The sequence below is a fragment of the Leptonychotes weddellii genome, chromosome 3, assembly GCF_054177405.1.
Source record: "Leptonychotes weddellii isolate Sample4059 chromosome 3, ASM5417740v2, whole genome shotgun sequence".
Taxonomy (NCBI): Eukaryota; Metazoa; Chordata; class Mammalia; order Carnivora; family Phocidae; genus Leptonychotes; species Leptonychotes weddellii.
In genome coordinates, this window is record NC_138371.1 from 99,318,075 (window position 1) to 99,338,822 (window position 20,748).

The 20,748-nt window shown below is 37.8% G+C and overlaps 1 protein-coding gene across 5 annotated transcripts in view; it reads right to left on the reverse strand.

Annotated features, from left to right (window-relative positions):
- The window catches only part of MAP3K2 (mitogen-activated protein kinase kinase kinase 2), an 89,322-nt gene that overhangs the window by 56,616 nt on the left and 11,958 nt on the right, over positions 1–20,748 (reverse strand). The window contains exon 2 of one of the 5 annotated variants that reach the window (XM_081814648.1): positions 19,299–19,550. The exons of 3 other annotated variants lie outside the window; for them this stretch is intronic. The gene's annotated coding sequence lies outside the window, so the exon portion shown is untranslated. Of the gene's footprint in view, positions 1–19,298; positions 20,732–20,748 lie in introns of those variants that run through there. One more of the 5 variants, XM_081814647.1, reaches the window with a different exon arrangement.

The window sequence follows — 20,748 nt, forward strand, 5'->3', positions numbered from 1 at the left end:
CCCCAACAGATGCCCTACCTAATGTCCTTTGGGCTCTTGCAAATATGGAAAGGGGTAAAGCAAAAATGAACCCTGTGGTACTGGATGGGACTGGAGGTTTCATTATGAAATAATTTTTTTTAAATATGTACAGATAAAGAAACAGATAAATACAGATGTACATACACACAAACACACACACATATTGTACCTATATGTTTTATAGCTCTGTCTACTGAGACCTGAGAGCACTGACATCCTACTCGGAAGGTGTACACCTGCTAGATGCTGGTTTCTAAATGCCAATCTCCAAGAGGTACCAAGGCTCCTTGAAAATGTTATTCTCAGGTATGAATCAGGTAACTGTAAGATGAGCCTGAAACATCTTACTGTGTCAGAAAGAAAGGATACAAAGAATTACGGGACAAGTCAAAAGGACAGAGGAATCAGTTTGAAGAGATTCTCACTGGCCAAATACAAGACATTTTGAGCAACAAAATGATACATTACAACCACTGAATAAAAAAGGAATCCATGAGTCCACAGAAACATTATTTTAAAAACAAATCAATAAAAGGGAGAAGAGAAAGTTTTCTCTTTCTTTGACACTCAAAGTACAGGTGCTTGAATGTAAACTAATAAATTATATGTAATGAAATTATGAAATCAGCATTTGGCAATTATCAACAGTAAAAATTCAGCCAAGAAAAATCAATGAGTGCTGAAACTCGTGTGTAAAAGTGTGATGAAGAATGAAATATTTAGTCTCAAAATACCTTCCCCCCCAAATATTCATTAACTATAAAGAAAAAAAAGCGTACCCTTTTTAGTGTAGAAACTTGGCAGAAAGCTTAGTGAACTGATTGATATTACAATCACCAATAATGGGCAAATTAAAGTCATTTACCACCTGACAGGATGCATTGAGAAGAATATTCACCTCTGTGATGTTTCTGCCAAAATAAAACAACCTAAACTGAATCATGGGGAAGCATTATTAGACAAACTCCAACTGAGAAATATTCTAAAAATTAATTACTCTATAAACTTCAAAACTGTCAAGATCAGGAAAGTCAAGGATCATGGAGGAACTGCTCCAGATGGAAAAACACTAAAGAGTCACAACAATAAAATACAAAATATGATCCTGATTTTTGCTAAAAAGGATATTATTTGAGACTACCCAACTTTGAATGCATTCTGTGGATTAGATGATACTACTCTATCAATGTTAACTTTTTTTTTTTTTAAAGATTTTATTTATTTATTTGACAGAGAGAGGCAGTGAGAGAGGGAACACAAGCAGGGGGAGTGGGAGAGGGAGAAGCAGGCTCCCCGCAGAGCAGGGAGCCCGATGTGGGACTCGATCCCAGGACCCTGGGATCATGACCTGAGCCGAAGGCAGACGCTTAACCGACTGAGCCACCCAGGCGCCCTATCAATGCTAACTTTCTGATTTTGATGGATGTATCCTGGATATGTAAGAAAATGACTTTGTTGATAGCAATTACAAACTAGTATTCTACAGTGATGAGGCCTCATATGTTGGCAACTCACTCTCAAATGATCAGAAAAGAAACTTCTTTATAACCATTTTTGCAACTTCTAGAACTTAAGGTTATTTCTAAAGAAAAAAAAATTCAAACCAAGAACAAAGTTAAAAAAACATAAATATTACCTATTCATTCACAGTCTTCTCCATCTCATCAAAAACGGGAAAAAAAATTTAAAACCCTCTATTTTTCCAGTTGCTCAAGACAAAAATCTTGGAATATCCTTAATTCCTATCATTCTCTCACTCTACATTCCAAATCCTGTTAGCTTTTCCTTAAAAATATGTATCTCTGCCACTATCATTCCATTCCAACCCATGATTACCTCCTTACAAATTACTGCAAAAGCTTCCTATCTAACCAGGCTGTTTTCACCCCAAGCACTCATACAATTTATTTCCCATACAGCAGTGGATAAAAGCCAGTGGATAACAAATTGTAACACATTCAGACAATCAAATATTATTCAGTGTTGAAAAAAATGAGCTATCAAGCTGTGAAAAGACATGAAGAAATCTTATATCTGTATTACTAAGTGAAAGACGCCAATCTAAAAGACTACTATATGAGTCCAACTGTATGATATTCTGAAAAAAACAGAACTCTGAAGACAGTAAAAAAGTCACCGGTGACCAAAAAAAATAGAAAAAGAAAAATCAGTGGTTGCCAGGGGTTGGAAGAGGACGGGCAGGAAGAGAGATGTGTAAGAGGAGCCATCAAAATGGACACAAGTCGTTATGTACTTGTCCAAACCCAGAGAATATATAATACTAGGAGTAATCCCTAATGTAAACTATGAACTTGGGTGATTATGAGGTATTAGTCTAGGTTCATCAATTATAACAAATGTACCACACTGGTGGGAGATGTTGATAATGGAAGAGTCTATGCATAAGGGGGTGAGGGGCAGAAAGTATGTGTGAAATCTCTGTACTTTCCCTTTAATTTGGCTGTGGAACTAAAATTGCTCTAAGAAAAGATCTTAATTAAAAAACAAAACAGAGGAAAAAATAAAGTCAGAGCACGTTAATTCTCTCTCTGCTCAGAACTTTTCAGTAGTTTCTCATCAAATCTTGAATAAGATCAACAGTCCTTGCCAGGGGTTATATACCCATATATAATCTTGTCTTCCCAATCTGTACCTCCCCCACCCTGGTTTTACTGAGATATAACTGACTTCCCTACCTCTTGCCATTAGGTTCTACTACAGTAAAGGTTACATTAAATGACACTGCTGGATGACTCCTCTCAAAAAAAGAAGACTGCAGCACCTGGGTGGCTCAGTCAGTTAAACATCCGCCTTAGGCTCAGGTCATGATCCCAGGGTCCTGGAATCAAGTCCTGCATCAGGCTCCCTGCTCAGTGGGGAGTCTGCTGCTCCTTCTGCCCCTCCCCTCTGCCCATGCTCTTCTCTCTCTCTCTCACTCACTCTCTCTTGCTCTCAAATAAATAAAAATCTTAAAAAAAAAAAAAAAGCTATTTAGATGCTGGTAGCTGAAAACATAGATATTCACAGCAATACACTCTCATGATTCTCCATCTCCTACCCCACCCCCCACATCTCACCTGTCTTCTTTAGAATCCCTTCCTCCATTATCTGGATGTCAAATATCAGTGTTATTTGAGGTCTGATTCTCACACTATCGCTCTTTTCATTCTGTTGGCTCTCTTGGAGCAACATCTTTTCCTTTGATTACAACAACCACTACCTATAAGCTAATAACCCTCAAATCTTTATCTCCAATCTATAGCTCACCTTCACATTTCAAATTACAGAAAATAATCTGAAATTTCCATCCAGGGCCATATGCTAAGGATGGCAAGCAATACGCTAAAAAGGGCACTGACTTATTTCCCTCAGTCTCCAGACTGATTATATCAAAAAATTAATTTGGTAAACCTTTGTATTTATTACACACAACTAAATATATTCCCTGATATACTGAGATATTGAGAAGATGAGGCTCTGGGCAATTACTCCCTGATTTTACCATTTACATATGGGATTCCCTCATAAAACTGTCAGAGTGTCAGACTGGAAAACCTTATAATTTATAGGGCACTGGACAAAAAGTATTCTAAAGTGTTTGGCCTCAACAATGGAAAAAATTTTGTGATGGACTAATTGCTGCTCTGGTTCTGCCTAACAAGCTTAAAAGTTAAAAACAAAATACAAAAGGATCTGTTTCTAAGTAACTTACCTAAATCCCAGAACAAAGAATATTTGTAAGAACACAAAACTGCAGGGCCCAAGAAGGTAAAATTCATAATTTGTGGTATCAAATCACAAAGTACCAAGTATGAAAAGGAGAAAAACATGATTCAATCAATGCAGACCCAGAAACAAAGTCATTAAAACAGTTGTCATAGCTACATACCATATGTTCAAGTAGAGAAAAGATGTTAAGTACACACAAGGAAGATAGCTACTTATTTATGTGTTTAAGATTTATTTACTTTAGAGAGAGCTCACATGCATGAGTGAGGGGAGGGGCAGAGGGAGAGGGAGAGAATGTCAAGCAGACCCTCCACTGAGCACAGAGCACACTGTGAGGCTCAATCCCACAACACTGAGATCATGACTAAGCCCAAATCAAGAGTTGGATGCTTAACTGAGCCACCCAGGCACCCCGAGAAGATTATTTTTTAACGGAATTTTTATAGATGAAAAATATAATGTTTAAGACCAAAAAATACAGTGAATAGGATTAACAACAGTAAATCAAACAGCGGAAAAAAAAATTAGTGAAGACATAACCAAAAAGTGATTTAAAAAATGAAAAAGTAGAAAGAGTGGGGAAAAAATGGAGAGAACATCAATTAATGCTAAAAAAAAAAATTGAAGCAGCCTAATAAACATGTAACCAATATCCTGAAATGAGAGCAGGGCTAGATGGAAAGTATATTTGAAGAAATATCTAAACCATTCCAAAACTGTGTGTACAAGAAATATGAAGAATACTATACCAAAGTAAATCACAATCAAATTACTTAAAAGACACATTATATACATGGAAACAATAATGATGACAGCGGACTTCTCAACAAGAACAATGTAAGCCAGGGATGCCTGGGTGGCTCAGTCAATTAAGCTTCTGCCTTCAGCTCAGGTCATGATCTCAGGGTCCTGGGATCAAGTCCTGCATTGGGCTCCCTGCTCAGCTGGGGGTCTGCTTCTCCCTCTGCCTCTGCCCCTCCTCCATGCTTGTGTTCTCTCTCTCTCTGACAAATAAATAAATAAAATCCTTAAAAAAAAAAAAAAAAACAATGTAAACCAGAAGACGGGTGAACAACATCTTTAAAATACAGATCATCCTCATCTTACAATGGGGTTATGTTCCTATAAATCCATCGTAAGTTGAAAACACTGTAAGTCAAAAATGCATTTAATATACCTAACCTACCAAACAACGTAGCTTGGTATAGCCTCCCTCACATATACTCAGAATACTTATATTAGCCTACAGTTTGATAAAATCATCTAACATGAAGCCTATTTTATAAAAAAAAAAGTGCTGCATATCTCAGGTAATTTATTAAATAATGTACTGAAAGTGAAAACCAGAAAGGCTGCATAAATACACAATGGCTGTGAGTGTATTGGTTGCCTTCCCTCATAGTCGTGTGGCTGACCAGGAGTTGTGGCTGGCTGACCAGTATCAAGAGAGTATTTATTGTACCACATATCGCTAGCCTGGGAAAATATAAAAATTCAAATATCAAAGGACAGTTTCTACTGAATGTATACCATTTTCAAACTACCCATAAAGTCAAAATATCATTAGGTGGAACCATTACAAGTAAGGGACCATCTGTCCTGAAAAAACAAAGAAACTGTCAACCTAGAATTCTAGACCCAAAAACATACCTTTCAAAAATAAAGGGGAAAAAAAAAAAAGCCTTTTACAGATTTTTTTTTTTTTTTTTAAAGCTGAAGGAAATCTTCACAAGATCTGCTCCAAAAGACAAAAAAAAGTTAAAGGGAGTCATTCAGGGAGAAGGATAATGCCATCAAATATAAGTGAGGCACAACACAGAGAAATGAAGAGTACAAGAAATGGTAAATATGTAGATATACATACAAGAAATGTTTTTCCTATTTTAAAAATCTCTTTAAGGGGTGCCTGGGTGGCTCAGATGGTTAAACGTCTGCCTTCGGCTCAGATCATGATCCTGGAGTCCTGGGATCAAGTCCCACATCAGGCTCCTTGCTCAGCAGGAAGCCTGCTTCTCCCTCTGCCTGCCACTTGCCCCTGTTTGTGCTCTCTCTCTCTCTTACAAATAAATAAGACCTTTAAAAAAAAATCTCTTTAAAAAGGTAAATGTGGGGGTGCCTGGATGGCTCAGTTGGTTGAGTGTCCAACTCTTGATCTCGGCTCAGGTCATGGTCTCCAGGTCATGGGATCAAGCCCCACATCGGGCTCTGCGCTCAGCGTGGAGACTGCTTGTCCTTCTCCTCCTTCTCCTCCCCCCGCCTGTGTTCCTTCTCTCATTTTCTCTCTCTCTCCCTAAAATAAATAAAATCTTTTAAAAAATAAAAGACATAAAAAAAAAACAACTGAGACACCAATATACCTCATTACCGTAGACACAAAAATACATAACTAAATTTTAGCAAACTGGATCCAGGAACACTTGAAAAGAATAATATATCAAGACAAGTAATATTTATTCCAGGAATGCAGAATTGGTTTACACTGGAAAATAAATCAATGTAATTCACTATATTAGCAAACTAAGAAAAGAAAAACCATCATCTCAACAGACACAGAAAAATGCATTTGACAAAACTGAACACCCATTCCTGATTTTAAAAAAAAAAAGGTTCCTATCAAAGAATAAAAGGAACCTTCCTCAACCTGATAAAGGCATCTAGGAAAAACAGCCAAAATCTTTTTTACTGATGAAAGACTGAATGCTTTCCTCAAGATCAAAAACAAGGTAAATGACAAAGGGGTCTAAATGACTCAATGAGAAAAGAATAGTCTTTTCAACAAATGGTGCTGGGACAACTAGATAGCCACATACAGAAGAATGAAGTTAAGCCCTTTCCTTACCATATACAAAAAATTAACTCAAAATGGATCAAAGACAGACATGTAAGAGCTAAACCTGGAAAATTCTCAGGAAAAAAAAAAATAGCACTAAATCTTTATGACCTTGGGCTAAGTAATGGTTTCTTAGACATGACACCAAAAGTACAAGCAACAAATGAAAAAATAGGTAAAGATTTCATCAGAAGTAAAGACCTTTGTGTTCCAATGGATACCATCAGGTAAGTGAAAAGATGCACAGCAAAGGAAACCAACAAAATGAAAAGGCAACCTACCAAATGAGAAATATTTGCAAATCATGTATCTGATAAAGGACTAATATCCAAAATATGTAAGGACCTCATAAATATGAGTGAACATTTTCCAAAAAAAGAAATACAGATGGCCAACAGACACATGAAAAGATGCTCAACATTACTAATCAGGAAAATGCAAATCAAAACCACAATGAGATATTAACTCACACCTGTCAGAATGGCTATCATCAAATAGACAAAAAATAACAAGTGTTGGCAAGGATGTGGAGAAAAGGAACCTTGGTGTACTGTTGATGGGAATGTAAACATGTAAACTGGTATAGCCATTATGGGAAACAATATGAAGTTCTTCAAAAAATGTAAAACTGGAAATACCATATGATCCAATAATTCTACTTCTGGAGATTTACCTGAAGAAAATAAAAACATTAACTTGAAAAAATATATGCATCCCTACGTCTATTACAGCATTATTTACTTGTAATAGCGAAGATACGGAAGCAACCTAAGTGTCCACAGATTGCTGAATGGATAAAGAAGATGTCTCTCTCACTCACACACACACACACACACACACACACACACACACACACACACACACAGGAATATTGCTCAGTCATTTAAAAGAATGAAAGCTTGCCATTTGCAACACCACAGATGGACCCTGAGGGCATTATCTTAAATGAAACAGGTCAGAGAAGGACAAATACATATGATCTCACCTATATGTGGAATCTACAAAATCCAAAGGAAGAAAAAAAAACAAAAAACCAAGCTCATAAATACAGAAAACAGACTGGTGGATGCTGGAGGCTGTAAGTTGAAGGGTGAGTGAAATGAGTAAGAGTGGTCAAAAAGTACAAAATTTCAGTTATAAAATAAATAAGTCCTGAGGATGTAATGTACAGCATAGTGACCATAGTTAATACTGCATTGTATATTTGAAAGTTGCTGAGACTAGATCTTAAAAGTGCCTATCACCAGAAAAAAAAAAATATAACTGTGTGTTGATGGATGTTAACTAGATTTATTGTGATCATTTCACAATATATACAAATATCAAATCATTAAGTTGTACATCTGAAACTAATATAATGTTTTATGTCCATAACTCAATAAAAAATAAGGAAGCAACAAAAAGAAAACAGAGATGTTTAATGCTTACAGTGCGCACCCCAGGGTCCTGCAGCTATCAGTAAAGAAGCTGAAATCAAACCCCATTTGTTTTGACTCTACATCGTTATTCTTTATTACAATGTTATGCCATCTCCTACAGAGGTATTTTTTAAATTTTACTGATAAAATTTTAACTTTTACAGTAGAGTTAATGTATTTAATTAAAACTGGCTTAACATTCTAAATAAACGTCTCTTATTGAAAAAACTGATTAGGAAACATAACTCTCCTCCAAAACACCTAAAATAAACAGATTTTTTAAAAGTAGAAAGAAAATCCACAGAAAGGGAAAAAAATTTGCAAAGCATATATATAATAAAGGACTTGTATCTAGAATATATAAAGAACTCTTACAATTCACTAATAAAAAGACAACCCACTTTTTTAATGTGCAAAGGATCTGAATAGGTATTTCTCTGAAGAAGTTACAGATATGGCCAATAAATATATGAAAATATGCTCAACATCACTAGCTCTCAGGGAAGAGCAAATCAAAATACAATGAGATGCCACTTCACATACCCGAGGATGGTTATCATAAAAAACAGTAACAAGTGTTGACCAGGATGTGCAAAAACTGCAATCTTTACACACTTCTGGCAGAAATTTAAATTGGTGCAGTCACTTTGGAAAATAGTCCACCAGTTCCTCATCAAAAGCTTTAACATAGGGTCCAGCAATTACTACCGCAGACAACTGAAAACATATGTTCATACAAAAACTTGTAAGTAAATGTTCCAACCCAAATGTCCCTCAACTGATGAATGAATAAACAAAAGTGCTATATCCACAAAATGGAGTATATTTCAGCCATAAAAAGAAATGAAGTACTGATACATCAGACAACATGGATGAACCCTGAAAACATTACACTAAGTGAAAGAAACCAATCATAAAAGACCACAAATTATGCAATTTCACTTATGAAACGTCCAGAATAGGCAAATCTATAGAGCCAGAAAGTGTTTGCCCAGGGCTAGGAAGATAAGAGGATTGAGGGTGACGGTGAAAGGGTACAAAGTATCTTTTTGTTGTGATAAAAATGTTATAAAATTGATTGCAATTCTGGTTGCACAGCTCTGTAAATATTACTAAAAACCAATGAATTATACACTTCAAATAGGTGAACTGTATATGTGAATTACAGCTCAATGACAAGGTGTTAGAGAGTTATTCAATGGGGAAAGAAAAATCTTATCGATAAACGGTGGCAGAACAATTGGATACCTCCCCCTTACCTCATATACAAAAATTAATTCAGAATGGATCATACATCTGAATATAAGAGCTAAAACTACAAAAATACTAGAAAAAAAATTTGCGACCTTGAGTTTGGTAAAGATTTCATTTTCTTTTTTTTTTTTTTAAGATTTTTAATTTATTTGACAGAGAGAGTGAGAAAGAGAACAAGCAGGGGGAGTGGCAGGCAGAGGGAGAGGGAGAGGGAGAAGCAGGGTCCCCACTGAGCAAGGAGCCCAATGCAGGGCTCAATCACAGGAGCCTGGGATCAAGAGACAGGAGGAAGGGATGAATAGGTGAACCACAGATTTATAGGGCAGTGAAACTGTTCACATTACAGCATAATATTGTAATAACGGTAAGTACGTGTAAACAAAATATTCAACACAGAGAGTGAACCCTAATGTAAACTACGGACTTTAATTAATAATAATGTTATCAATATAGGCTCATCGATTATAACAAATGTGTCACACTAACACAAGATGTTAATAAATTGGAGAACTAGGAGGGGGTAAGAGAGTATGTGGGAACTCTGTACTTTACCCTCAATTTTTCTGTAAACCTAAAACTGCTCCAAAAAAAAAAAAAAAAAGGTAAAATTCCCTCCTTTCCATCTTTGGAAAGAAGGCAGGGAGAAAAACCACATTGAGATTCAAAGGAATGGGCAATCTAAAGTGCTGACAAGGATGTTGTGCAACTAAAACGTTCACGTTGCCAGTAAGAATGTCAAACGGTACAACCCCTTTAGAAAAGAGTTTGGCAATTTGCTACAACCCACCCCTTCCATTCGAGAAATGGTATTTACTGGGTGGCTCGGTTTGAGTCTGCCTTTGCTTGGGTCATGATCCTGGGGTCCTGGGATCCAGTCCCATGTCGGCCTCCCTGCTTGGCAGGGAGTCTGCTTCTCCCTCTCCCTGTGCCCTCCCCACTGTTTATGCGGTCTCTCTCTCTCATGCTCTCTCTCTCTCAAATAAATGGAAAAAATTCTTAAAAAGAAATGGTATTTACTCAAAAAAAAAACCAGGAAGCATATGTCTACACAAATACTTGTACACAAATGTTCACAGCAACTTTATGTGTAATAGCCCCAAACTGGAAACTCAAATGTCCATCACCAAGTGAATAGTTAATTTACAGTGACAAAAAGCATATCCCTGGTTACCTAGGGATAATGGATAGAAGCAAGATAGTAATGGGATTACAAAAAGGCATGAAGAAACTTTTGGGGGTGGGACGCCTGGGTGGCTCAGTCTGTTAAGCATCTGCCTTTTTGGCTCGGGTCATGATCCCAGAGTCCTGGGATCAAGTCCCGCACTGGGCTCCTTGTTCAGGGAAGAGCCTGCTTCTCCCTCTGCCTGCCGCTCCCCCTGCTTGTGCTCTCTCTTTGACAAATAAAATCTTAAAAGAATAAAAAAAATATTTAAAAAAAAGAAGAAAAACTTTTGGGCGTGATGGATACATTCACAATCTTAATAAGGGTGACAGTTCCACAGGTATATACATATGTCTAAATTTACCAAATTATATATTTTAAATGTGCAGTTTATGTCAATATCTCTATCAAGCTACAAAAATTTTATTCTATAACACTACAAGCACTGCAACGCTGACCATGATTAAGCCAATTTATGTCATACCAGGAATCTCACTACCTTACAGATACCCCTCGTCTGATTTTTAAGAAATATTACTCAGACTGGGAGCTCCTTTATTTGCCAGACTACAAATGAATTCTGATCCTAAAAAATAAAATTTGCCATCATTGGTCAGATATATCCTAATTGCAAGTTTTCAAAAACTCTGAAGACAATTTCTTTTTTTAAGATTTTATTTATTTATTGCGAGAGAGCACAAGCGGGGGTGGGGGGGGTGGAGAGGGAGAAGCAGGCTCCCCACTGAGCAGGAAACCCCATGTGGGGCTTTTAGGACCTAAGCCAAAGGCAGCCGCTTAACTGACTGAGCCACTCAGGCGCCCCTGAAGACAATATGATGGATTTTCCTTAGTAATACTGGTCACCTCTGGTTAAGAAGAACGGGATGGCTGGGGAGAAAGACTTTCACTGTGTATCTTTTCATATTTTTTAAACTTTGTACCATAGAATCTACTCGAAACCATAAAAATTCAAATTTAAAGAGAATTTTAAAAGTGTTCCCAAAACATTTAAATAATATAATGACAATAGTCTCCCAGAACGATTAAAGAAAACAGTATTTACCTAGATGCAATAAATGGTTAATTCTTAACGATAACTTATTAGCCACAACTCATATGTAATCTCAAATTGGTTGAATGATCACACCTCATATACAATGGTAATCATTTGTAAACATGCCTGCACATCCTTAAAAGATAAAGTCTAATTTCCATCGAGCAATCCCTGTTGACATGATAGTTATTATATTTAGGATTTGCTTCCTTCCTCTTAACAAGTTCTGAAGGATTTTTTAGTTAAAATGTTTTATCATTTCTTAAATTCATATTTCAAAAGAATATGTAGTTTATTTGGCAAATCAAATATGAGTTTTCACATCTCCTTGGGAAGCAGAGTATTACAGTAGAATGTTTTAGAATCACATAGGAATCTGAATGCAAAACCTGGCCATTCTGAATGCAGAGTATCAATTTTTATGAAATTAGCAAATTCTGATTTTTCTCCTTTTTAAATTTTTTTTAAAGATTTTATTTGAAAGAGAGCATGCGCGCACAGGTAGAGGGAGGGGCAGAGGGAGAGGAACAAGCAGACTTCCTGCAGAGTGGGGAGCCTGGCATGGGGCTCAATCCCAGGACCCTGAGATCATGACCTCAGCCAAAGTCAGACGCTTAAATGACTGAGCCACCCAGGCACCCCTGATTTTTCTTTTTAAAGTATTATACAAAAACTGAATATATTTGTCATCTCTAACATTACTTCATACTCATCCACATTTAATCTCTCAGTGGGTCATGCTCCCTACAAAAATAAAAACAGCAGAGATCAATGGAACAGACTAGAAAAACCAGAAGTGGAGCCACAGCTCTATGGTCAACTAATCTTCGACAAAACAGGAAAGAATATTCAATGGAAAAAAGTCTCTTCAACAAATGGTGTTGGGAAAACTGGATGGCAACACACAAAAGAATGAAAGTGGACCACATTCTTATATCATACACAAAAATAAATTCAAAATGGATGAAAGACCTAAATGTGAGATAGGAAACCATCAAAATCCTAGAGGACACAGGCAGGAACCTCTTTGACATCGGCTGCAGCAACTTCTTACTAGGTATATGTCTCCTGAGTCAAGGGAAACAAAAGCAAAAATAAACTATTGGGACTACATCAGCATAAAAAGCACAGCAAAGGAAACAACAAAACTAAAAGGCCAACTCTGGAATGGGAGAAGATATTTGCAAATGACTTATCTGATAAAGGGTTAGCATCCAAAATCTATAAAGAACTGATCAAAGTCAACACCCAAAAAGCAAATACTCCAGTTTAAAAATGGGCAGAAGAACAGACATTTTTCCAAAGAAGACATACAGATGGCTAACAGAAACATAAAAGATACTCAACATCACTCATCATCAGGGAAATACAAAACTACAATGAGATACCACCTCACACCTGTCAGAATGGCTAAAATTAACAACACAGGAAACAACAGATGTTGGTAAGGATGTGGAGAAAGGGGAACCCTCTTACACTGTTGGTGGGAATGCAAACTGGTGCAGCCACTCTAGGAAACACTATGGAGGTTCCTCAAAAAAATTAAAACTAGAACTGCCCTAGGATCCAGGAACTGCACTACTAGGTATTTACCCAAAGGATACAAAAATACAGATTAGAAGGGGTACATGCAACCCAATGTTTACAGCAGCATTATCAACAATAGCCAAATTATAGAAAGAGCCTGAATGTCCACTGACTGAACTGACTGATGAATGGATAAAGGGTGGTATAATATATATATACTGTGTACACACACACACAATGGAATGTTACTCAGCCATAAAAAAAAATCTTGCCATTTGAAATTATGTGGCTGAAGCTAGAGAGTATTATGCTAAGCAAACTAAGTCAGAGAAAGACAAATACCATATGATTTCACTCATGTGGAATTTAAGAAACAAAACAGATGAATATAGGAGAAAAAGAGGAGAGAGGCAAACCATTAAAGAGACTCTTAATAGAGAACAAAGTGAGAGATGCTGGAGGGAAGGTGGGCAGGGGGATGGGTTAAATGTTTAATGGGTATTAAGGACACTTTTTTTTTTAAGATTTTACTTATTTATTTGTTTGAGAGAGTGTGTGAGAGAGATCAAAGTAGCGGGGAGGGGTGGAGGGAGAAGCAGGCCCCCGCTGAGCAAGGAGTCCTATGCAGGGCTCAATCCCAAGATCCCGGAATCATGACCCGAGCCCAAGGCAGACACTTAACTGACTGAGCCATCCAGGCGCTCTAAGGACACTTGTTTTGATGAGCACTGAGTGTTGTATGTAAGTGATGAATCACTAAACTCTATTCCTGAAACTAATATTACACTGTATGTTAACTAACTGGAATTTAAATAAAAACAAAACTACAAAAAGAAAGGAAGAAAGGAAGGGAGGGAGGAAGGGGAAAAAAAAAAAACAAAACAGCAAGGATAGTGGTTAAGAGCTCAAACTTCAAAGCCAAATTCCCTGGGTTTAAAATCTGCATCGCCCACTCACTAGCGTTGTGACGTTAGGCAAATGACTCAATCTCTCTTAGTTTCCCTATCTGTAATACAAAGATTTGTATTGGTATACTGGGTATAATACCATCACTGGATTGCCATAGGAATTAAACAAGTTAATGTTTATAAAGTGCTTAGAGGGGCCTGGCATAAGGTAATAATTATATAAACATTTTTTAATTTGATATACTTAAATTTTTTTCTTACTTCCTAAACCATACTGAGAATACTAGGAAATTTTAAATGTGTATGAATCTTAATTTTTTTCCTGCATTAGATTATCTTAAAGAGAGTAGCTCTTAAATCAATACTCTAATGAAAAACTTTTGGGCGTGATGGGTACATTCACAATCTTAATAAGGGTGACAGTTTCACACATATATACAAATGTCTAAATTTACTAAATTACATATTTTAAATGTGCAGTTTATGTCAATATCTCAATCAAGCTACAAAAATTTTATTCTATAACACTACAAACACTGCAACGCTGACCATGATTAAGCCAATTTATGTACCTTACAGATACCCGTCTGATTTTTAGAAATATTACTCAGACTGGTAGCCCCTTTGTCAGACTATAAATGAATTCTGACTCTAAAAAATAAAATTTGCCATCATTGGTCAGATATATCCTAATTGCAAGTATTCAAAAACTCTGAAGACAATTTTTTTTTTCCCAAAAACTCTCAAATCACTATAGGCTGATGTAGATAAGATATTTGCATCCTGGCTGTCATTCCTTGATATTTGTATCAGGCACTAGAAAAAAAAGACTAATAAATGATTTTCCAAACATTACTCAATGGTTCACTGACAAAATAATAATAATGGCTCTCAGTGCCCATTTCCTTAAATGTAAACTGGGGAAAGTAACTGTACCCACTTCATATGATTACTATAAGTTTTGAATCAAGTATTTATAAGGCACTTATTAGAACAATACCAGAGCGGGGCGCCTGGGTGGCTCAGTCGTTAAGCGCCTGCCCTCGGCTCAGGTCGTGATCCCAGTGTCCTGGGATCGAGCCCCGCATCGAGCCCCGCATCGGGCTCCCTGCTCTGCAGGGAGCCTGCTTCTCCCTCTCCCACTCCCCCTGCTTGTGTTTCCTCTCTCACTGTGTCTCTCTCTGTCAAATAAATAAATAAAATCTTTAAAAAAAAAGAACAATACCAGAGCATAGTGAACACCCAAAAAATAACAACAGCTAACATTTACTAAGTTCAGCATCGGAGCCCAGACAATCTTGTTTAGAATCCATTTTTACATGCTACATTATATTGTCTCTCATTTGTTTATTTGTTCAACCAATATTTAATACATGCCTACTGTGTATGCTCCCCTCACTGATCACCTGAATTATGAAAATGATGAAATGTCTTCTTAAAATTCCAAAATCTTTCCAAAGCTTAGAAAGGCAAATACTTATACTTTAATACTGGTGTAATAAAATCATGACCAGGGTTATGGTCAAAATAGGATTATATTGAACATACTCATTCTGCTGATAGGAGCTGAACACTTTGCTGCTTATCGTATCAAAAATCCCAAATAATATCAAGCATAGTACTTCTCTGTCAGAACTCTGAAGTCAGTATATATTGCCAGAACCTCAAACTCCAACATAAAACCCCAAGGCTAGATATTTTCATCAAATTAATTCCCATAATCCCTTTCATTTCATGCTTTGTAAAAAGGCTGTATGTGGGCACCTGGCTGTCTTCATTATAATAAGCTCCTTGAGGAAAAGAAATATTACTTACATATCTTTCTATCTCCCACAGGACCTAAAAGCACTTTCTACATGGCAAGCCCACTAACAATACCTTAAATAAACAAATATCAAATCTTACTCTCCTTACAACCACAACATGACACAGCACACATCTGTCTTAGTCAATCCAACCTACCTGCCTTTCCCAAATGACTTAACAGATCCCACCCCCTGGTCCTTGGCTTCTGCCTGTCCCCTGAATGCCCATCTCTCCCTCCTCTCTAGGAATTCTTACTCCTAATATCCATCTCAGAACAACTTATCCAGAAAACCTTCTCTAGTTAACTTAATTGCCACTATGAGCACTTTGGACCCCATTTTCTTTCATTTCTGGGCATGGTCTCCTATGTATCCAATTAGAGATTTCTTAAAATTTTTTGTCAACTGTGGCTTTTGTCATATTTTCATTAGGTTAAGCTGACACCTAGGTATGCTTCATTCCTAGGAAATCAGAAGTATTACAGCTATCATTAATTAAATATTGCTTCAGTATTTGGATATTTACATACTACTACTTATACTTTTGTATTCAATATTTTTTTTTAAAGATTTTATTTATTTATTTGAAAAAGAGAGAGAGAGATAGCAAGAAAGACCATGAATGGGGAGGAGAGGGAGAAGAAGGCTCCCCACGAACAGGGAGCCCGACGCAGGGCTCGATCCCAGGACCCCAGGATCATGACCTAAGCCGAAGGCAGACGCTCAACCCACCGAGCCACCCAGGCACCCCTATAAATATTATTTTTGTATTTTATAATATTGTATTATTTATAATGTTCTCATGGTACTTTGTACATATTTCCTGTAACATATTTCCTGTAACTCATCTGCACATAGGTAGGGTAAACCATATGTCCCAGTTTGCTAAGGACAGTCCCAGATTATTTCTGTGGTCCCAGGATAATTATTAAGACAGTCTCCTTTCGGGGCGCCTAGGTGGCTCAGTCGTTAAGCGTCTGCCTTCGGCTCGGGTCACGATCCCAGGGTCCTGGGATCGAGCCCCGCATCGAGCCCCGCATCAGGCTCCCTGCTCAGCAGGGAGCCTGCTTCTCCTTCTCCCTCTGTCTACCACTCTGCCTACTTGTGCTCTCTCTCTGTCAAATAAATAAATAAAATCTTAAAAAAAAAAAAAAAGACAGTCTCCTTTCACTCTCAAAAGTAGCATACTTTGGATAATAAGTTGTATAGTCACCCTAAAGTGTATGCCTCCCTTTCACCAAAATGAAGCTCTAGAATTATAGAAATAATGACCAGTTTATCTATCTTCAGTGCTAAAACAGAGAAGGTAGTCAAAAATTTTAGAAACTGTGCATGTAAACAAGTTTAGAAACTGTGCATGTGAAAAATTTTAGAAACTGTGCATGTGAACAACTGTGTATTATAAAACTATAATACAAATTGCTTAAAGGCTTATTTTACTCATCCCTTTGATATTCCTAAGATTTTCAATAAATATTCAGTGAATTTTTTTTTTAAGATTTATTTAGGGGTGCCTGGGTGGCTCAGTCAGCTGGGCAACATACTCTTGGTTTTGGCTCAGGTTGTGATATTGTGGGTTGCAGGATCAAGCCCCAGGTCAGGCTCCACACTCAGCCAGAGTCTGCTCAGGATTCTCTCTCCTCTCCCTCTGCCCCACCCTCACTCGCATGCTCACACACTCTCTCAATCTCTCTCTCTCAAATAAACAAATCTTTAAAAAAAATTATTTATTTGAGAGAGAGTGCACATGCAGGAGAGGGGCAAAGGGAGAACCAGAGGAAAAGAATCCCAAGCCAACTCACCACCGAGCCTGGAGCCCATCATTGGGCTCAATCCCCTGACCCTGAGATCATGACCTGAGCTGAAACCAAGAGCTGGACACCCAACCAATTGAGCCACCCAAGCACCCCATTACTTGGTGAATTTTTAAATTAAAATAGTAAGAAAAAGAAAACCAACACAAATATTTCCATTCAAAAGTCAATTATATACTAACAACACAATAAAATACATTATCACTAATAAAACATCCATACAGCCCTTTATGTCCGATTATATGGCAGAAAACTAAATGGAATAGTATCTTCAAAATGCGAGGGAAAAATAACTGCCAATTTAGATTTTCATGTACAACTAAAATATTATTCAAGAACAAGAGCTAAAGATTTCTGACAATTATAATTTACCACCAAAAGATCCTTAATTAAGGAACTTCTAAAGGATATACTTCAAGAAAAAAGAAAGTGATTCCAGGAGAACAAATGCCAGCCAAAAAAAAAACCTGGCAAATGTGGTAAACCTAAACAAATATTAATTGTATGAAACAAGATTAAAATGCTTAATTCGAGGAACTGAAGAGGACAAGGTAGAATTACTGGGCACCCGGGTGGCTCAGTCAGTTAAGCATCCAGACTCTTGGTTTGGGCTCAGGTCATGATCTCAGGGTCCTGAGATCAAGCCCCGCGTTGAGCTCTGTGTTAAGATTCTCTCTCCCCCTCTCTCTCTACCCCTCCCTGCCCACCCCACCACTCCCACCCTGCTTGTGCTACAGAAAAAAAAAGGGGGGGGAGCAAGGTAGAATTATAATAGGAAACAACTACAACAAAGGGAGTGACTAAAGTTATTTAGCCATCATAGTGGCCTTCTGGAAACTTGTCCCTTTGACCATCCCCACCTCCAATCACCCACTGAATTACTGAGTGTCACCAAACTAGCACAGTGTGGTCCCACACCCCTCACTAAACTGATGGCCTAGAGGTAGGCAACTGACTCAAGCAGGAGCAAACAGAGACAATCTCTAGAAATTACAAACAGATTACCAAAAGCAAACAGCAGGAATCAACAGGTACTGAGCTGTGCTAATGAGGTACTACATGTCTTGTTGATGCCCACCTTTTATTTCTTCTGTCTGAAATGCTTCCTCCCTTTTTTCTACCTGTCCAAACCATCTTTTAGAGACTCAGTTTAAACCTTCCCTATTGTCCTCACCTGGTCATCTTTCCCTCTATAAATGACAGAAGTGGAAAATAATTATCCTCTCTATGTATGCTAGGCATTTCACATACATTACCACTTAACCTAAACTACACTAAAATGACAGCACTTGCTGTCTCTCCACTCACCATGACAAAGAACCATCTTTCTTAAAGGATATTACTTCCTAGAATAGCTTCCTAAATCGCCTATGTGTCTACATGAGTTCCCTGCAGCCAGACTACAACATTCTCAAATACAGGAACCATGTCTTCTACTTTATTCTTCTCACCATCCATCTCTCTTCCCTGCACTTCACCCCTCCCCTTTCAAAATATACTTTTCCCTTCTCACTACTAATTACTACTCTTAATAAAAGCTACTATTTATAATAGCTTGCACTGTGCTTACACTCTGCTAAATGCTTTCAAACATTTCACTTAATCTTTAGAACACTCCCATGAGGTAGATATTAGCTCCCCATTTCAGAGAGATGGAAAAAGCCTTGGAGAATTTAAAGAACTTGCTCTCATAGTAGAATGAACCTAGATCTATAAAGTATCACTGTCACCACAATCACATCCCACACTGTAGTTCCCCACCCACCCCACACTCACCTGCTGTGGCAGTTTGTACTATGCCAACTTGGTTAAGTTTAAACTATATTTCCCAGAATCCTCTTCCCATATGGCTCCAGGTTAGAGTTGGCCAAAGGAGGAAATTACTCTGAAGATCAGGGTTAGATAAACAGGCACAGAGTTGCCAGCAGATTCCACCATGTTTCTGCTCTCCCCTGCTCTGCATACAGCTCTTCCTGATTGCACCTTGCTGACCAAACAGCACCCGCAGGTTCACCACCAAAAACTTGACTGAAAAACACAGAAGAGGTAGCTATGCAGAGGCAACAGCTTTCCACAGACTCTCCACCAGCTCTACTTTATGGCTGTACTCCAGCACCTGGCATACCAGACTCCTCAGATTTATCTACATTCTCACTTACCCATTGCACCACCACTTCAGAACGCCTGATGACTCACTTTGATCTGCCAATTCCCCCTTACAGACTCTGATTTCTGAGTTTCTCCCATAACTGTGTAAGGTTTTACTCCTTTCATAAATCCCTTATTCCATAATATAGCACTTCTCCTTCTCTGATTGAACCCTAACTAATGCAACTACTCGAACCCCCTCCCAATCTTTTTTTTTTTTAATTTTTAAGTAATCTCTACACCCAACATGGGGTTCAAACTCACAACCCCAAGATCAGGAATCACATGCTTGATGTAATGAGCACTGGGTATTATAGAAACTGATGAATCACTGAACTCTACCTCTGAAACTAATAATACACTATATGTTAATTAACTGAATTTAAAGAGTCACATGCTCTACCAGCTGCCCCAAGCCTCCTCCCAATCCAATGACCAAGAAATCTCTGCAAACTTTCCTTCTGAAATCTTCCGGCATAACCAAATCTAGGCCACATGGTCTTTTCACAGCCTCCAATCAAGCCTTCTTTTATAATTCTACACTGCCCATCCTTGCTTCCAAACAGGCTGAAGTGTCCCTTATTCTAAAGAAACCGTGGGGCACCTGGGTGGCTCAGTCAGTTAAGCATCTGTCTTCAGCTCAGGTCATGATCCCAGGGTCCTGGGACTAAGCCCTGAGTAAGGACTCCCTGCTCAGCAGGGAACCTGCTTCTCCCTCTCCCTCCCACGCCCCACCCCCGCGCTCATGCTCAGGCTCATTCTCTCACTCACTCTCAAATAAAATCTTAAAAAAAAAAAAAAAGAAAAAAGAAACCGTATCTCCCTATTTGATCATCCCATTTACAAAAAAGCAAGATTTAAATGACAGAAAACATTAGAGTGGGCATCAGATTAACATGTCAGTATCAATTTATTAACTGAGAACAAAATAAGCTAAGAATACTTAAGGTACTTCTATGCTCTGGTTGGAGATGTGAAGATGGAGAAACAAAGAACAAGGATATGGAAGGATTCTGAGAAGAAAAATATTTGTTAATGTGTGGTTTGTCCCAAATGTTTTTCAACTGGGAAGTAGAGA